The following is a 17235-nucleotide window of genomic DNA, read 5'->3' as shown; positions in this document are numbered from 1 at the left end:
GAAATATGAATTGCTCATTCTAATATGTGCTATTTCTGATGGCATCGCAACCTTGGGCAATATGACTCTAAGGTAGTGGAGTCCAGAGTTCTTGGATGCTTTGCCAACATTTCAAGCCTGACTGTGCTTCTAAATAGCATGAAACAGCAATCTTTGTACAAAGTTTTAATATTGGGGAGACAGATTGGTCGAAAAAAAAGCAGACAGGCGCTGCTGAGATTCGAACTCAGGATCTCCTGTTTACTAGACAGGCGCTTTAACCAACTAAGCCACAGCACCTCTTTTGCATCTGATCTCCTTTCCTTCCTCATGTAATCATTTAGAAGTGAAATCCACTTTTTTTAAGGCTGGGCTTCTGTTGCAATATAACTTTACAAAATGTTTTCCAATTGACTGAAACTCCATTGCACAAAACGAGCATGTCATTAATCGTTGATTTAGAGTGGACTGCATTGCCCAGTGTGTGTATTGAGGAGCACATGTTCGCCTTTACTGGTGAGCAAGTTTGCACTCATGAATGTGGCAAAACATTCAAATCCGTAAGTGGGTGAACATTAAAGTCCTAGATGCTGCAAATCTCTATATCTGGATACGGAATGACTGAAAAAAGTTATGTCTCCAGTGTCAAAATGTGTGTAATGCACTAGTAATTCATTTCCTTTATTGACCAGTGAGGTAGCCATGTATGGAGGTGCTGTAGAGTGAAAATCAAGTTTCAAATGGGCAGTGATCCCTGTTCCTGGATAACTCAGTCGGTAGAGCATCAGACTTTTAATCTGAGGGTCCAGGGTTCAAGTCCCTGTTCAGGCGTACCTTTGCTTCTTTTACAAAAAATTAAGCAGGAAATATGAATTGCTCATTCTAATATGTGCTGTTTCTGATGGCATCGCAACCTTGGGCAATATGACTCTAAGGTAGTGGAGTCCAGAGTTCTTGGATGCTTTGCCAACATTTCAAGCCTGACTGTGCTTCTAAATAGCATGAAATAGCAATCTTTGTACAAAGTTTTAATATTGGGGAGACAGATTGGTCGAAAAAAAAGCAGACAGGCGCTGCTGAGATTCAAACTCAGGATCTCCTGTTTACTAGACAGGCGCTTTAACCAACTAAGCCACAGCACCTTTTTTGCATCTGGTCTCCTTTCCTTCCTCATGTAATCAATCAGAAGTGAAATCCACTTTTTTAAGGCTGGGCTTCTGTTGCAATATAACTTTTCAAAATGTTAACCAATTGACTGAAACTCCATTGCACAAAACGAGCATGTCATTAATCGTCGATTTAGAGTGGACTGCATTGCCCAGTGTGTGCATTGAGGAGCACATGTTCGTCTTTACTGGGGAGCAAGTTTGCACTCATGAATGTGGCAAAACATTCAAATCCGTAAGTGGGTGAACATTAAAGTCCTAGATGCTGCAAATCTCTATATCTGGATACGGAATGACTGAAAAAAGTTATGTCTCCAGTGTCAAAATGTGTGTAATGCACTAGTAATTCATTTCCTTTATTGACCAGTGAGGTAGCCATGTATGGATGTGCTGTAGAGTGAAAATCAAGTTTCAAATGGCAGTGATCCATCTGCCTGGATAGCTCAGTCGGTAGGGCATCAGACTTTTAATCTGAGGGTCCAGGGTTCAAGTCCCTGTTCAGGCGTACCTTTGCTTCTTTTACAAAAAATTAAGCAGGAAATATGAATTGCTCATTCTAATATGTGCTATTTCTGATGGCATCGCAACCTTGGGCAATATGAATCTAAGGTAGTGGAGTCCAGAGTTCTTGGATGCTTTGCCAACATATCAAGCCTGACTGTGCTTCTAAATAGCATGAAATAGCAATCTTTGTACAAAGTTTTAATATTGGGGAGACAGATTGGTCGAAAAAAAGCAGACAGGCGCTGCTGAGATTCGAACTCAGGATCTCCTGTTTACTAGACAGGCGCTTTAACCAACTAAGCCACAGCACCTTTTTTGCATCTGGTCTCCTTTCCTTCCTCATGTAATCATTTAGAAGTGAAATCCACTTTTTTAAGGCTGGGCTTCTGTTGCAATATAACTTTTCAAAATGTTTTCCAATTGACTGAAACTCCATTGCACAAAACGAGCATGTCATTAATCGTCGATTTAGAGTGGACTGCATTGCCCAGTGTGTGCATTGAGGAGCACATGTTCGTCTTTACTGGGGAGCAAGTTTGCACTCATGAATGTGGCAAAACATTCAAATCCGTAAGTGGGTGAACATTAAAGTCCTAGATGCTGCAAATCTCTATATCTGGATACGGAATGACTGAAAAAAGTTATGTCTCCAGTGTCAAAATGTGTGTAATGCACTAGTAATTCATTTCCTTTATTGACCAGTGAGGTAGCCATGTATGGAGGTGCTGTAGAGTGAAAATCAAGTTTCAAATGGGCAGTGATCCCTGTGCCTGGATAGCTCAGTCGGTAGAGCATCAGACTTTTAATCTGAGGGTCCAGGGTTCAAGTCCCTGTTCAGGCGTACCTTTGCTTCTTTTACAAAAAATTAAGCAGGAAATATGAATTGCTCATTCTAATATGTGCTATTTCTGATGGCATCGCAACCTTGGGCAATATGACTCTAAGGTAGTGGAGTCCAGAGTTCTTGGATGCTTTGCCAACATTTCAAGCCTGACTGTGCTTCTAAATAGCATGAAACAGCAATCTTTGTACAAAGTTTTAATATTGGGGAGACAGATTGGTCGAAAAAAAAGCAGACAGGCGCTGCTGAGATTCGAACTCAGGATCTCTTGTTTACTAGACAGGCGCTTTAACCAACTAAGCCACAGCACCTCTTTTGCATCTGATCTCCTTTCCTTCCTCATGTAATCATTTAGAAGTGAAATCCACTTTTTTTAAGGCTGGGCTTCTGTTGCAATATAACTTTACAAAATGTTTTCCAATTGACTGAAACTCCATTGCACAAAACGAGCATGTCATTAATCGTTGATTTAGAGTGGACTGCATTGCCCAGTGTGTGTATTGAGGAGCACATGTTCGCCTTTACTGGGGAGCAAGTTTGCACTCATGAATGTGGCAAAACATTCAAATCCGTAAGTGGGTGAACATTAAAGTCCTAGATGCTGCAAATCTCTATATCTGGATACGGAATGACTGAAAAAAGTTATGTCTCCAGTGTCAAAATGTGTGTAATGCACTAGTAATTCATTTCCTTTATTGACCAGTGAGGTAGCCATGTATGGAGGTGCTGTAGAGTGAAAATCAAGTTTCAAATGGGCAGTGATCCCTGTGCCTGGATAACTCAGTCGGTAGAGCATCAGACTTTTAATCTGAGGGTCCAGGGTTCAAGTCCCTGTTCAGGCATACCTTTGCTTCTTTTACAAAAAATTAAGCAGGAAATATGAATTGCTCATTCTAATATGTGCAATCCTGATGGCATCGCAACCTTGGGCAATATGACTCTAAGGTAGTGGAGTCCAGAGTTCTTGGATGCTTTGCCAACATTTCAAGCATGACTGTGCTTCTAAATAGCATGAAACAGCAATCTTTGTACAAAGTTTTAATATTGGGGAGACAGATTGGTCGAAAAAAAAGCAGACAGGCGCTGCTGAGATTCGAACTCAGGATCTCCTGTTTACTAGACAGGCGCTTTAACCAACTAAGCCACAGCACCTTTTTTGCATCTGGTCTCCTTTCCTTCCTCATGTAATCATTTAGAAGTGAAATCCACTTTTTTAAGGCTGGGCTTCTGTTGCAATATAACTTTTCAAAATGTTTTCCAATTGACTGAAACTCCATTGCACAAAACGAGCATGTCATTAATCGTCGATTTAGAGTGGACTGCATTGCCCAGTGTGTGCATTGAGGAGCACATGTTCGTCTTTACTGGGGAGCAAGTTTGCACTCATGAATGTGGCAAAACATTCAAATCCGTAAGTGGGTGAACATTAAAGTCCTAGATGCTGCAAATCTCTATATCTGGATACGGAATGACTGAAAAAAGTTATGTCTCCAGTGTCAAAATGTGTGTAATGCACTAGTAATTCATTTCCTTTATTGACCAGTGAGGTAGCCATGTATGGAGGTGCTGTAGAGTGAAAATCAAGTTTCAAATGGGCAGTGATTCCTGTGCCTGGATAGCTCAGTCGGTAGAGCATCAGACTTTTAATCTGAGGGTCCAGGGTTCAAGTCCCTGTTCAGGCGTATCTTTGCTTCTTTTACAAAAAATTTAGCAGGAAATATGAATTGCTCATTCTAATATGTGCTATTTCTGATGGCATCGCAACCTTGGGCAATATGACTCTAAGGTAGTGGAGTCCAGAGTTCTTGGATGCTTTGCCAACATTTCAAGCCTGACTGTGCTTCTAAATAGCATGAAACAGCAATCTTTGTACAAAGTTTTAATATTGGGGAGACAGATTGGTCGAAAAAAAAGCAGACAGGCGCTGCTGAGATTCGAACTCAGGATCTCCTGTTTACTAGACAGGCGCTTTAACCAACTAAGCCACAGCACCTCTTTTGCATCTGATCTCCTTTCCTTCCTCATGTAATCATTTAGAAGTGAAATCCACTTTTTTTAAGGCTGGGCTTCTGTTGCAATATAACTTTACAAAATGTTTTCCAATTGACTGAAACTCCATTGCACAAAACGAGCATGTCATTAATCGTTGATTTAGAGTGGACTGCATTGCCCAGTGTGTGTATTGAGGAGCACATGTTCGCCTTTACTGGTGAGCAAGTTTGCACTCATGAATGTGGCAAAACATTCAAATCCGTAAGTGGGTGAACATTAAAGTCCTAGATGCTGCAAATCTCTATATCTGGATACGGAATGACTGAAAAAAGTTATGTCTCCAGTGTCAAAATGTGTGTAATGCACTAGTAATTCATTTCCTTTATTGACCAGTGAGGTAGCCATGTATGGAGGTGCTGTAGAGTGAAAATCAAGTTTCAAATGGGCAGTGATCCCTGTTCCTGGATAACTCAGTCGGTAGAGCATCAGACTTTTAATCTGAGGGTCCAGGGTTCAAGTCCCTGTTCAGGCGTACCTTTGCTTCTTTTACAAAAAATTAAGCAGGAAATATGAATTGCTCATTCTAATATGTGCTGTTTCTGATGGCATCGCAACCTTGGGCAATATGACTCTAAGGTAGTGGAGTCCAGAGTTCTTGGATGCTTTGCCAACATTTCAAGCCTGACTGTGCTTCTAAATAGCATGAAATAGCAATCTTTGTACAAAGTTTTAATATTGGGGAGACAGATTGGTCGAAAAAAAAGCAGACAGGCGCTGCTGAGATTCAAACTCAGGATCTCCTGTTTACTAGACAGGCGCTTTAACCAACTAAGCCACAGCACCTTTTTTGCATCTGGTCTCCTTTCCTTCCTCATGTAATCAATCAGAAGTGAAATCCACTTTTTTAAGGCTGGGCTTCTGTTGCAATATAACTTTTCAAAATGTTAACCAATTGACTGAAACTCCATTGCACAAAACGAGCATGTCATTAATCGTCGATTTAGAGTGGACTGCATTGCCCAGTGTGTGCATTGAGGAGCACATGTTCGTCTTTACTGGGGAGCAAGTTTGCACTCATGAATGTGGCAAAACATTCAAATCCGTAAGTGGGTGAACATTAAAGTCCTAGATGCTGCAAATCTCTATATCTGGATACGGAATGACTGAAAAAAGTTATGTCTCCAGTGTCAAAATGTGTGTAATGCACTAGTAATTCATTTCCTTTATTGACCAGTGAGGTAGCCATGTATGGAGGTGCTGTAGAGTGAAAATCAAGTTTCAAATGGGCAGTGATCCCTGTGCCTGGATAGCTCAGTCGGTAGAGCATCAGACTTTTAATCTGAGGGTCCAGGGTTCAAGTCCCTGTTCAGGTGTATCTTTGCTTCTTTTACAAAAAATTTAGCAGGAAATATGAATTGCTCATTCTAATATGTGCTATTTCTGATGGCATCGCAACCTTGGGCAATATGACTCTAAGGTAGTGGAGTCCAGAATTCTTGGATGCTTTGCCAACGTTTCAAGCCTGACTGTGCTTCTAAATAGCATGAAGTAACAATCTTTGTACAAAGTTTTAATATTGGGGAGACAGATTGGTCGAAAAAAAAGCAGACAGGCGCTGCTGAGATTCGAACTCAGGATCTCCTGTTTACTAGACAGGCGCTTTAACCAACTAAGCCACAGCACCTCTTTTGCATCTGATCTCCTGTCCTTCCTCATGTAATCATTTAGAAGTGAAATCCACTTTTTTTAAGGCTGGGCTTCTGTTGCAATATAACTTTACAAAATGTTTTCCAATTGACTGAAACTCCATTGCACAAAACGAGCATGTCATTAATCGTCGATTTAGAGTGGACTGCATTGCCCAGTGTGTGCATTGAGGAGCACATGTTCGTCTTTACTGGGGAGCAAGTTTGCACTCATGAATGTGGCAAAACATTCAAATCCGTAAGTGGGTGAACATTAAAGTCCTAGATGCTGCAAATCTCTATATCTGGATACGGAATGACTGAAAAAAGTTATGTCTCCAGTGTCAAAATGTGTGTAATGCACTAGTAATTCATTTCCTTCATTGACCAGTGAGGTAGCCATGTATGGAGGTGCTGTAGAGTGAAAATCAAGTTTCAAATGGCAGTGATTCATCTGCCTGGATAGCTCAGTCGGTAGAGCATCAGACTTTTAATCTGAGGGTCCAGGGTTCAAGTCCCTGTTCAGGCGTACCTTTGCTTCTTTTACAAAAAATTAAGCAGGAAATATGAATTGCTCATTCTAATATGTGCTATTTCTGATGGCATCGCAACCTTGGGCAATATGACTCTAAGGTAGTGGAGTCCAGAGTTCTTGGATGCTTTGCCAACATATCAAGCCTGACTGTGCTTCTAAATAGCATGAAATAGCAATCTTTGTACAAAGTTTTAATATTGGGGAGACAGATTGGTCGAAAAAAAGCAGACAGGCGCTGCTGAGATTCGAACTCAGGATCTCCTGCTTACTAGACAGGCACTTTAACCAACTAAGCCACAGCACCTTTTTTGCATCTGGTCTCCTTTCCTTCCTCATGTAATCATTTAGAAGTGAAATCCACTTTTTTAAGGCTGGGCTTCTGTTGCAATATAACTTTTCAAAATGTTTTCCAATTGACTGAAACTCCATTGCACAAAACGAGCATGTCATTAATCGTCGATTTAGAGTGGACTGCATTGCCCAGTGTGTGCATTGAGGAGCACATGTTCGTCTTTACTGGGGAGCAAGTTTGCACTCATTAATGTGGCAAAACATTCAAATCCGTAAGTGGGTGAACATTAAAGTCCTAGATGCTGCAAATCTCTATATCTGGATACGGAATGACTGAAAAAAGTTATGTCTCCAGTGTCAAAATGTGTGTAATGCACTAGTAATTCATTTCCTTTATTGACCAGTGAGGTAGCCATGTATGGAGGTGCTGTAGAGTGAAAATCAAGTTTCAAATGGGCAGTGATCCCTGTGCCTGGATAGCTCAGTCGGTAGAGCATCAGACTTTTAATCTGAGGGTCCAGGGTTCAAGTCCCTGTTCAGGCGTATCTTTGCTTCTTTTACAAAAAATTTAGCAGGAAATATGAATTGCTCATTCTAATATGTGCTATTTCTGATGGCATCGCAACCTTGGGCAATATGACTCTAAGGTAGTGGAGTCCAGAATTCTTGGATGCTTTGCCAACGTTTCAAGCCTGACTGTGCTTCTAAATAGCATGAAATAACAATCTTTGTACAAAGTTTTAATATTGGGAGACAGATTGGTCGAAAAAAAAGCAGACAGGCGCTGCTGAGATTCGAACTCAGGATCTCCTGTTTACTAGACAGGCGCTTTAACCAACTAAGCCACAGCACCTTTTTTGCATCTGGTCTCCTTTCCTTCCTCATGTAATCATTTAGAAGTGAAATCCACTTTTTTAAGGCTGGGCTTCTGTTGCAATATAACTTTTCAAAATGTTTTCCAATTGACTGAAACTCCATTGCACAAAACGAGCATGTCATTAATCGTCGATTTAGAGTGGACTGCATTGCCCAGTGTGTGCATTGAGGAGCACATGTTCGTCTTTACTGGGGAGCAAGTTTGCACTCATTAATGTGGCAAAACATTCAAATCCGTAAGTGGGTGAACATTAAAGTCCTAGATGCTGCAAATCTCTATATCTGGATACGGAATGACTGAAAAAAGTTATGTCTCCAGTGTCAAAATGTGTGTAATGCACTAGTAATTCATTTCCTTTATTGACCAGTGAGGTAGCCATGTATGGAGGTGATGTAGAGTGAAAATCAAGTTTCAAATGGGCAGTGATCCCTGTGCCTGGATAGCTCAGTCGGTAGAGCATCAGACTTTTAATCTGAGGGTCCAGGGTTCAAGTCCCTGTTCAGGTGTATCTTTGCTTCTTTTACAAAAAATTTAGCAGGAAATATGAATTGCTCATTCTAATATGTGCTATTTCTGATGGCATCGCAACCTTGGGCAATATGATTCTAAGGTAGTGGAGTCCAGAGTTCTTGGATGCTTTGCCAACATTTCAAGCCTGACTGTGCTTCTAAATAGCATGAAATAGCAATCTTTGTACAAAGTTTTAATATTGGGGAGACAGATTGGTCGAAAAAAAAGCAGACAGGCGCTGCTGAGATTCGAACTCAGGATCTCCTGTTTACTAGACAGGCGCTTTAACCAACTAAGCCACAGCACCTTTTTTGCATCTGGTCTCCTTTCCTTCCTCATGTAATCATTTAGAAGTGAAATCCACTTTTTTAAGGCTGGGCTTCTGTTGCAATATAACTTTTCAAAATGTTTTCCAATTGACTGAAACTCCATTGCACAAAACGAGCATGTCATTAATCGTCGATTTAGAGTGGACTGCATTGCCCAGTGTGTGCATTGAGGAGCACATGTTCGTCTTTACTGGGGAGCAAGTTTGCACTCATGAATGTGGCAAAACATTCAAATCCGTAAGTGGGTGAACATTAAAGTCCTAGATGCTGCAAATCTCTATATCTGGATACGGAATGACTGAAAAAAGTTATGTCTCCAGTGTCAAAATGTGTGTAATGCACTAGTAATTAATTTCCTTTATTGACCAGTGAGGTAGCCATGTATGGAGGTGCTGTAGAGTGAAAATCAAGTTTCAAATGGGCAGTGATCCCTGTGCCTGGATAGCTCAGTCGGTAGAGCATCAGACTTTTAATCTGAGGGTCCAGGGTTCAAGTCCCTGTTCAGGCGTATCTTTGCTTCTTTTACAAAAAATTTAGCAGGAAATATGAATTGCTCATTCTAATATGTGCTATTTCTGATGGCATCGCAACCTTGGGCAATATGACTCTAAGGTAGTGGAGTCCAGAATTCTTGGATGCTTTGCCAACATTTCAAGCCTGACTGTGCTTCTAAATAGCATGAAATAACAATCTTTGTACAAAGTTTTAATATTGGGGAGACAGATTGGTCGAAAAAAAAGCAGACAGGCGCTGCTGAGATTCGAACTCAGGATCTCCTGTTTACTAGACAGGCGCTTTAACCAACTAAGCCACAGCACCTCTTTTGCATCTGATCTCCTTTCCTTCCTCATGTAATCATTTAGAAGTGAAATCCACTTTTTTTAAGGCTGGGCTTCTGTTGCAATATAACTTTACAAAATGTTTTCCAATTGACTGAAACTCCATTGCACAAAACGAGCATGTCATTAATCGTTGATTTAGAGTGGACTGCATTGCCCAGTGTGTGTATTGAGGAGCACATGTTCGCCTTTACTGGGAAGCAATTTTGCACTCATGAATGTGGCAAAACATTCAAATCCGTAAGTGGGTGAACATTAAAGTCCTAGATGCTGCAAATCTCTATATCTGGATACGGAATGACTGAAAAAAGTTATGTCTCCAGTGTCAAAATGTGTGTAATGCACTAGTAATTCATTTCCTTTATTGACCAGTGAGGTAGCCATGTATGGAGGTGCTGTAGAGTGAAAATCAAGTTTCAAATGGGCAGTGATCCCTGTGCCTGGATAGCTCAGTCGGTAGAGCATCAGACTTTTAATCTGAGGGTCCAGGGTTCAAATCCCTGTTCAGGCGTACCTTTGCTTCTTTTACAAAAAATTAAGCAGGAAATATGAATTGCTCATTCTAATATGTGCTGTTTCTGATGGCATCGCAACCTTGGGCAATATGACTCTAAGGTAGTGGAGTCCAGAGTTCTTGGATGCTTTGCCAACATTTCAAGCCTGACTGTGCTTCTAAATAGCATGAAATAGCAATCTTTGTACAAAGTTTTAATATTGGGGAGACAGATTGGTCGAAAAAAAAGCAGACAGGCGCTGCTGAGATTCAAACTCAGGATCTCCTGTTTACTAGACAGGCGCTTTAACCAACTAAGCCACAGCACCTTTTTTGCATCTGGTCTCCTTTCCTTCCTCATGTAATCAATCAGAAGTGAAATCCACTTTTTTAAGGCTGGGCTTCTGTTGCAATATAACTTTACAAAATGTTTTCCAATTGACTGAAACTCCATTGCACAAAACGAGCATGTCATTAATCGTCGATTTAGAGTGGACTGCATTGCCCAGTGTGTGCATTGAGGAGCACATGTTCGTCTTTACTGGGGAGCAAGTTTGCACTCATGAATGTGGCAAAACATTCAAATCCGTAAGTGGGTGAACATTAAAGTCCTAGATGCTGCAAATCTCTATATCTGGATACGGAATGACTGAAAAAAGTTATGTCTCCAGTGTCAAAATGTGTGTAATGCACTAGTAATTCATTTCCTTTATTGACCAGTGAGGTAGCCATGTATGGAAGTGCTGTAGAGTGAAAATCAAGTTTCAAATGACAGTGATCCATCTGCCTGGATAGCTCAGTCGGTAGAGCATCAGACTTTTAATCTGAGGGTCCAGGGTTCAAGTCCCTGTTCAGGCGTACCTTTGCTTCTTTTACAAAAAATTAAGCAGGAAATATGAATTGCTCATTCTAATATGTGCTATTTCTGATGGCATCGCAACCTTGGGCAATATGACTCTAAGGTAGTGGAGTCCAGAGTTCTTGGATGCTTTGCCAACATATCAAGCCTGACTGTGCTTCTAAATAGCATGAAATAGCAATCTTTGTACAAAGTTTTAATATTGGGGAGACAGATTGGTCGAAAAAAAGCAGACAGGCGCTGCTGAGATTCGAACTCAGGATCTCCTGTTTACTAGACAGGCACTTTAACCAACTAAGCCACAGCACCTTTTTTGCATCTGGTCTCCTTTCCTTCCTCATGTAATCATTTAGAAGTGAAATCCACTTTTTTAAGGCTGGGCTTCTGTTGCAATATAACTTTTCAAAATGTTTTCCAATTGACTGAAACTCCATTGCACAAAACGAGCATGTCATTAATCGTCGATTTAGAGTGGACTGCATTGCCCAGTGTGTGCATTGAGGAGCACATGTTCATCTTTACTGGGGAGCAAGTTTGCACTCATTAATGTGGCAAAACATTCAAATCCGTAAGTGGGTGAACATTAAAGTCCTAGATGCTGCAAATCTCTATATCTGGATACGGAATGACTGAAAAAAGTTATGTCTCCAGTGTCAAAATGTGTGTAATGCACTAGTAATTCATTTCCTTTATTGACCAGTGAGGTAGCCATGTATGGAGGTGCTGTAGAGTGAAAATCAAGTTTCAAATGGGCAGTGATCCCTGTGCCTGGATAGCTCAGTCTGTAGAGCATCAGACTTTTAATCTGAGGGTCCAGGGTTCAAGTCCCTGTTCAGGCGTATCTTTGCTTCTTTTACAAAAAATTTAGCAGGAAATATGAATTGCTCATTCTAATATGTGCTATTTCTGATGGCATCGCAACCTTGGGCAATATGACTCTAAGGTAGTGGAGTCCAGAATTCTTGGATGCTTTGCCAACGTTTCAAGCCTGACTGTGCTTCTAAATAGCATGAAATAACAATCTTTGTACAAAGTTTTAATATTGGGGAGACAGATTGGTCGAAAAAAAAGCAGACAGGCGCTGCTGAGATTTGAACTCAGGATCTCCTGTTTACTAGACAGGCGCTTTAACCAACTAAGCCACAGCACCTCTTTTGCATCTGATCTCCTGTCCTTCCTCATGTAATCATTTAGAAGTGAAATCCACTTTTTTTAAGGCTGGGCTTCTGTTGCAATATAACTTTACAAAATGTTTTCCAATTGACTGAAACTCCATTGCACAAAACGAGCATGTCATTAATCGTCGATTTAGAGTGGACTGCATTGCCCAGTGTGTGCATTGAGGAGCACATGTTCGTCTTTACTGGGGAGCAAGTTTGCACTCATGAATGTGGCAAAACATTCAAATCCGTAAGTGGGTGAACATTAAAGTCCTAGATGCTGCAAATCTCTATATCTGGATACGGAATGACTGAAAAAAGTTATGTCTCCAGTGTCAAAATGTGTGTAATGCACTAGTAATTCATTTCCTTTATTGACCAGTGAGGTAGCCATGTATGGAGGTGCTGTAGAGTGAAAATCAAGTTTCAAATGGCAGTGATCCATCTGCCTGGATAGCTCAGTCGGTAGAGCATCAGACTTTTAATCTGAGGGTTCAGGGTTCAAGTCCCTGTTCAGGCGTACCTTTGCTTCTTTTACAAAAAATTAAGCAGGAAATATGAATTGCTCATTCTAATATGTGCTATTTCTGATGGCATCGCAACCTTGGGCAATATGACTCTAAGGTAGTGGAGTCCAGAGTTCTTGGATGCTTTGCCAACATATCAAGCCTGACTGTGCTTCTAAATAGCATGAAATAGCAATCTTTGTACAAAGTTTTAATATTGGGGAGACAGATTGGTCGAAAAAAAGCAGACAGGCACTGCTGAGATTCGAACTCAGGATCTCCTGTTTACTAGACAGGCGCTTTAACCAACTAAGCCACAGCACCTTTTTTGCATCTGGTCTCCTTTCCTTCCTCATGTAATCATTTAGAAGTGAAATCCACTTTTTTAAGGCTGGGCTTCTGTTGCAATATAACTTTTCAAAATGTTTTCCAATTGACTGAAACTCCATTGCACAAAACGAGCATGTCATTAATCGTCGATTTAGAGTGGACTGCATTGCCCAGTGTGTGCATTGAGGAGCACATGTTCGTCTTTACTGGGGAGCAAGTTTGCACTCATTAATGTGGCAAAACATTCAAATCCGTAAGTGGGTGAACATTAAAGTCCTAGATGCTGCAAATCTCTATATCTGGATACGGAATGACTGAAAAAAGTTATGTCTCCAGTGTCAAAATGTGTGTAATGCACTAGTAATTCATTTCCTTTATTGACCAGTGAGGTAGCCATGTATGGAGGTGATGTAGAGTGAAAATCAAGTTTCAAATGGGCAGTGATCCCTGTGCCTGGATAGCTCAGTCGGTAGAGCATCAGACTTATAATCTGAGGGTCCAGGGTTCAAGTCCCTGTTCAGGTGTATCTTTGCTTCTTTTACAAAAAATTTAGCAGGAAATATGAATTGCTCATTCTAATATGTGCTATTTCTGATGGCATCGCAACCTTGGGCAATATGATTCTAAGGTAGTGGAGTCCAGAGTTCTTGGATGCTTTGCCAACATTTCAAGCCTGACTGTGCTTCTAAATAGCATGAAATAGCAATCTTTGTACAAAGTTTTAATATTGGGGAGACAGATTGGTCGAAAAAAAAGCAGACAGGCGCTGCTGAGATTCGAACTCAGGATCTCCTGTTTACTAGACAGGCGCTTTAACCAACTAAGCCACAGCACCTTTTTTGCATCTGGTCTCCTTTCCTTCCTCATGTAATCATTTAGAAGTGAAATCCACTTTTTTAAGGCTGGGCTTCTGTTGCAATATAACTTTTCAAAATGTTTTCCAATTGACTGAAACTCCATTGCACAAAACGAGCATGTCATTAATCGTCGATTTAGAGTGGACTGCATTGCCCAGTGTGTGCATTGAGGAGCACATGTTCGTCTTTACTGGGGAGCAAGTTTGCACTCATGAATGTGGCAAAACATTCAAATCCGTAAGTGGGTGAACATTAAAGTCCTAGATGCTGCAAATCTCTATATCTGGATACGGAATGACTGAAAAAAGTTATGTCTCCAGTGTCAAAATGTGTGTAATGCACTAGTAATTCATTTCCTTTATTGACCAGTGAGGTAGCCATGTATGGAGGTGCTGTAGAGTGAAAATCAAGTTTCAAACGGGCAGTGATCCCTGTGCCTGGATAGCTCAGTCGGTAGAGCATCAGACTTTTAATCTGAGGGTCCAGGGTTCAAGTCCCTGTTCAGGCGTACCTTTGCTTCTTTTACAAAAAATTAAGCAGGAAATATGAATTGCTCATTCTAATATGTGCTGTTTCTGATGGCATCGCAACCTTGGGCAATATGACTCTAAGGTAGTGGAGTCCAGAGTTCTTGGATGCTTTGCCAACATTTCAAGCCTGACTGTGCTTCTAAATAGCATGAAATAGCAATCTTTGTACAAAGTTTTAATATTGGGGAGACAGATTGGTCGAAAAAAAAGCAGACAGGCGCTGCTGAGATTCAAACTCAGGATCTCCTGTTTACTAGACAGGCGCTTTAACCAACTAAGCCACAGCACCTTTTTTGCATCTGGTCTCCTTTCCTTCCTCATGTAATCAATCAGAAGTGAAATCCACTTTTTTAAGGCTGGGATTCTGTTGCAATATAACTTTTCAAAATGTTTTCCAATTGACTGAAACTCCATTGCACAAAACGAGCATGTCATTAATCGTCGATTTAGAGTGGACTGCATTGCCCAGTGTGTGCATTGAGGAGCACATGTTCGTCTTTACTGGGGAGCAAGTTTGCACTCATGAATGTGGCAAAACATTCAAATCCGTAAGTGGGTGAACATTAAAGTCCTAGATGCTGCAAATCTCTATATCTGGATACGGAATGACTGAAAAAAGTTATGTCTCCAGTGTCAAAATGTGTGTAATGCACTAGTAATTCATTTCCTTTATTGACCAGTGAGGTAGCCATGTATGGAGGTGCTGTAGAGTGAAAATCAAGTTTCAAATGGGCAGTGATCCTTGTGCCTGGATAGCTCAGTCGGTAGAGCATCAGACTTTTAATCTGAGGGTCCAGGGTTCAAGTCCCTGTTCAGGCGTACCTTTGCTTCTTTTACAAAAAATTTAGCAGGAAATATGAATTGCTCATTCTAATATGTGCTATTTCTGATGGCATCGCAACCTTGGGCAATATGACTCTAAGGTAGTGGAGTCCAGAATTCTTGGATGCTTTGCCAACATTTCAAGCCTGACTGTGCTTCTAAATAGCATGAAATAACAATCTTTGTACAAAGTTTTAATATTGGGGAGACAGATTGGTCGAAAAAAAAGCAGACAGGCGCTGCTGAGGTTCGAACTCAGGATCTCCAGTTTACTAGACAGGCGCTTTAACCAACTAAGCCACAGCACCTCTTTTGCATCTGATCTCCTTTCCTTCCTCATGTAATCAATCAGAAGTGAAATCCACTTTTTTTAAGGCTGGGCTTCTGTTGCAATATAACTTTACAAAATGTTTTCCAATTGACTGAAACTCCATTGCACAAAACGAGCATGTCATTAATCGTTGATTTAGAGTGGACTGCATTGCCCAGTGTGTGTATTGAGGAGCACATGTTCGCCTTTACTGGGGAGCAATTTTGCACTCATGAATGTGGCAAAACATTCAAATCCGTAAGTGGGTGAACATTAAAGTCCTAGATGCTGCAAATCTCTATATCTGGATACGGAATGACTGAAAAAAGTTATGTCTCCAGTGTCAAAATGTGTGTAATGCACTAGTAATTCATTTCCTTTATTGACCAGTGAGGTAGCCATGTATGGAGGTGCTGTAGAGTGAAAATCAAGTTTCAAATGGGCAGTGATCCTTGTGCCTGGATAGCTCAGTCGGTAGAGCATCAGACTTTTAATCTGAGGGTCCAGGGTTCAAGTCCCTGTTCAGGCGTACCTTTGCTTCTTTTACAAAAAATTAAGCAGGAAATATGAATTGCTCATTCTAATATGTGCTATTTCTGATGGCATTGCAACCTTGGGCAATATGATTCTAAGGTAGTGGAGTCCAGAGTTCCTGGATGCTTTGCCAACATTTCAAGCCTGACTGTGCTTCTAAATAGCATGAAATAGCAATCTTTGTACAAAGTTTTAATATTGGGGAGACAGATTGGTCGAAAAAAAAGCAGACAGGCGCTGCTGAGATTCGAACTCAGGATCTCCTGTTTACTAGACAGGCGCTTTAACCAACTAAGCCACAGCACCTTTTTTGCATCTGGTCTCCTTTCCTTCCTCATGTAATCATTTAGAAGTGAAATCCACTTTTTTAAGGCTGGGCTTCTGTTGCAATATAACTTTTCAAAATGTTTTCCAATTGACTGAAACTCCATTGCACAAAACGAGCATGTCATTAATCGTCGATTTAGAGTGGACTGCATTGCCCAGTGTGTGCATTGAGGAGCACATGTTCGTCTTTACTGGGGAGCAAGTTTGCACTCATGAATGTGGCAAAACATTCAAATCCGTAAGTGGGTGAACATTAAAGTCCTAGATGCTGCAAATCTCTATATCTGGATACGGAATGACTGAAAAAAGTTATGTCTCCAGTGTCAAAATGTGTGTAATGCACTAGTAATTCATTTCCTTTATTGACCAGTGAGGTAGCCATGTATGGAGGTGCTGTAGAGTGAAAATCAAGTTTCAAATGGGCAGTGATCCTTGTGCCTGGATAGCTCAGTCGGTAGAGCATCAGACTTTTAATCTGAGGGTCCAGGGTTCAAGTCCCTGTTCAGGCGTACCTTTGCTTCTTTTACAAAAAATTAAGCAGGAAATATGAATTGCTCATTCTAATATGTGCTATTTCTGATGGCATCGCAACCTTGGGCAATATGACTCTAAGGTAGTGGAGTCCAGAGTTCTTGGATGCTTTGCCAACATTTCAAGCCTGACTGTGCTTCTAAATAGCATGAAATAGCAATCTTTGTACAAAGTTTTAATATTGGGGAGACAGATTGGTCGAAAAAAAAGCAGACAGGCGCTGCTGAGATTCGAACTCAGGATCTCCTGTTTACTAGACAGGCGCTTTAACCAACTGAGCCACAGCACCTTTTTTGCAACTGGTCTCCTTTCCTTCCTCATGTAATCAATCAGAAGTGAAATCCACTTTTTTAAGGCTGGGCTTCTGTTGCAATATAACTTTTCAAAATGTTTTCCAATTGACTGAAACTCCATTGCACAAAACGAGC

General features: G+C 40.8%; 12 non-coding genes across 12 annotated transcripts; 2 read left to right on the top strand and 10 right to left on the bottom strand.

The window, feature by feature from the left end:
- Positions 1–205: 205 nt before the first annotated feature.
- On the bottom strand, positions 206–279 carry TRNAT-AGU (transfer RNA threonine (anticodon AGU)). The gene has a single exon. It is a non-coding gene; the product is annotated as a tRNA-Thr (tRNA).
- Positions 280–1886: 1607 nt separating this feature from the next.
- TRNAT-AGU (transfer RNA threonine (anticodon AGU)) lies at positions 1887–1960 on the bottom strand. The gene has a single exon. It is a non-coding gene; the product is annotated as a tRNA-Thr (tRNA).
- Positions 1961–3568: 1608 nt separating this feature from the next.
- On the bottom strand, positions 3569–3642 carry TRNAT-AGU (transfer RNA threonine (anticodon AGU)). Its single transcript has one exon. It is a non-coding gene; the product is annotated as a tRNA-Thr (tRNA).
- A 767-nt stretch (positions 3643–4409) lies between these two features.
- TRNAT-AGU (transfer RNA threonine (anticodon AGU)) lies at positions 4410–4483 on the bottom strand. Its single transcript has one exon. It is a non-coding gene; the product is annotated as a tRNA-Thr (tRNA).
- A 1609-nt stretch (positions 4484–6092) lies between these two features.
- TRNAT-AGU (transfer RNA threonine (anticodon AGU)) lies at positions 6093–6166 on the bottom strand. The gene has a single exon. It is a non-coding gene; the product is annotated as a tRNA-Thr (tRNA).
- A 1606-nt stretch (positions 6167–7772) lies between these two features.
- On the bottom strand, positions 7773–7846 carry TRNAT-AGU (transfer RNA threonine (anticodon AGU)). The gene has a single exon. It is a non-coding gene; the product is annotated as a tRNA-Thr (tRNA).
- Positions 7847–8613: 767 nt separating this feature from the next.
- TRNAT-AGU (transfer RNA threonine (anticodon AGU)) lies at positions 8614–8687 on the bottom strand. Its single transcript has one exon. It is a non-coding gene; the product is annotated as a tRNA-Thr (tRNA).
- A 767-nt stretch (positions 8688–9454) lies between these two features.
- Positions 9455–9528, bottom strand: TRNAT-AGU (transfer RNA threonine (anticodon AGU)). The gene has a single exon. It is a non-coding gene; the product is annotated as a tRNA-Thr (tRNA).
- Positions 9529–9986: 458 nt separating this feature from the next.
- TRNAK-UUU (transfer RNA lysine (anticodon UUU)) lies at positions 9987–10059 on the top strand. Its single transcript has one exon. It is a non-coding gene; the product is annotated as a tRNA-Lys (tRNA).
- A 3288-nt stretch (positions 10060–13347) lies between these two features.
- TRNAI-UAU (transfer RNA isoleucine (anticodon UAU)) lies at positions 13348–13420 on the top strand. The gene has a single exon. It is a non-coding gene; the product is annotated as a tRNA-Ile (tRNA).
- A 237-nt stretch (positions 13421–13657) lies between these two features.
- On the bottom strand, positions 13658–13731 carry TRNAT-AGU (transfer RNA threonine (anticodon AGU)). Its single transcript has one exon. It is a non-coding gene; the product is annotated as a tRNA-Thr (tRNA).
- Positions 13732–16181: 2450 nt separating this feature from the next.
- TRNAT-AGU (transfer RNA threonine (anticodon AGU)) lies at positions 16182–16255 on the bottom strand. The gene has a single exon. It is a non-coding gene; the product is annotated as a tRNA-Thr (tRNA).
- Positions 16256–17235: the final 980 nt, after the last annotated feature.

The sequence above is a fragment of the Ambystoma mexicanum genome, unplaced genomic scaffold (assembly GCF_040938575.1).
Source record: "Ambystoma mexicanum isolate Mex_15411 unplaced genomic scaffold, UKY_AmexF1_1 Mex_scaf1, whole genome shotgun sequence".
Lineage (NCBI taxonomy): Eukaryota > Metazoa > Chordata > Amphibia > Caudata > Ambystomatidae > Ambystoma > Ambystoma mexicanum.
The sequence above is the reverse complement of the archived record's forward strand: the minus strand, read 5'-3'. Positions and strand labels throughout refer to the sequence as shown.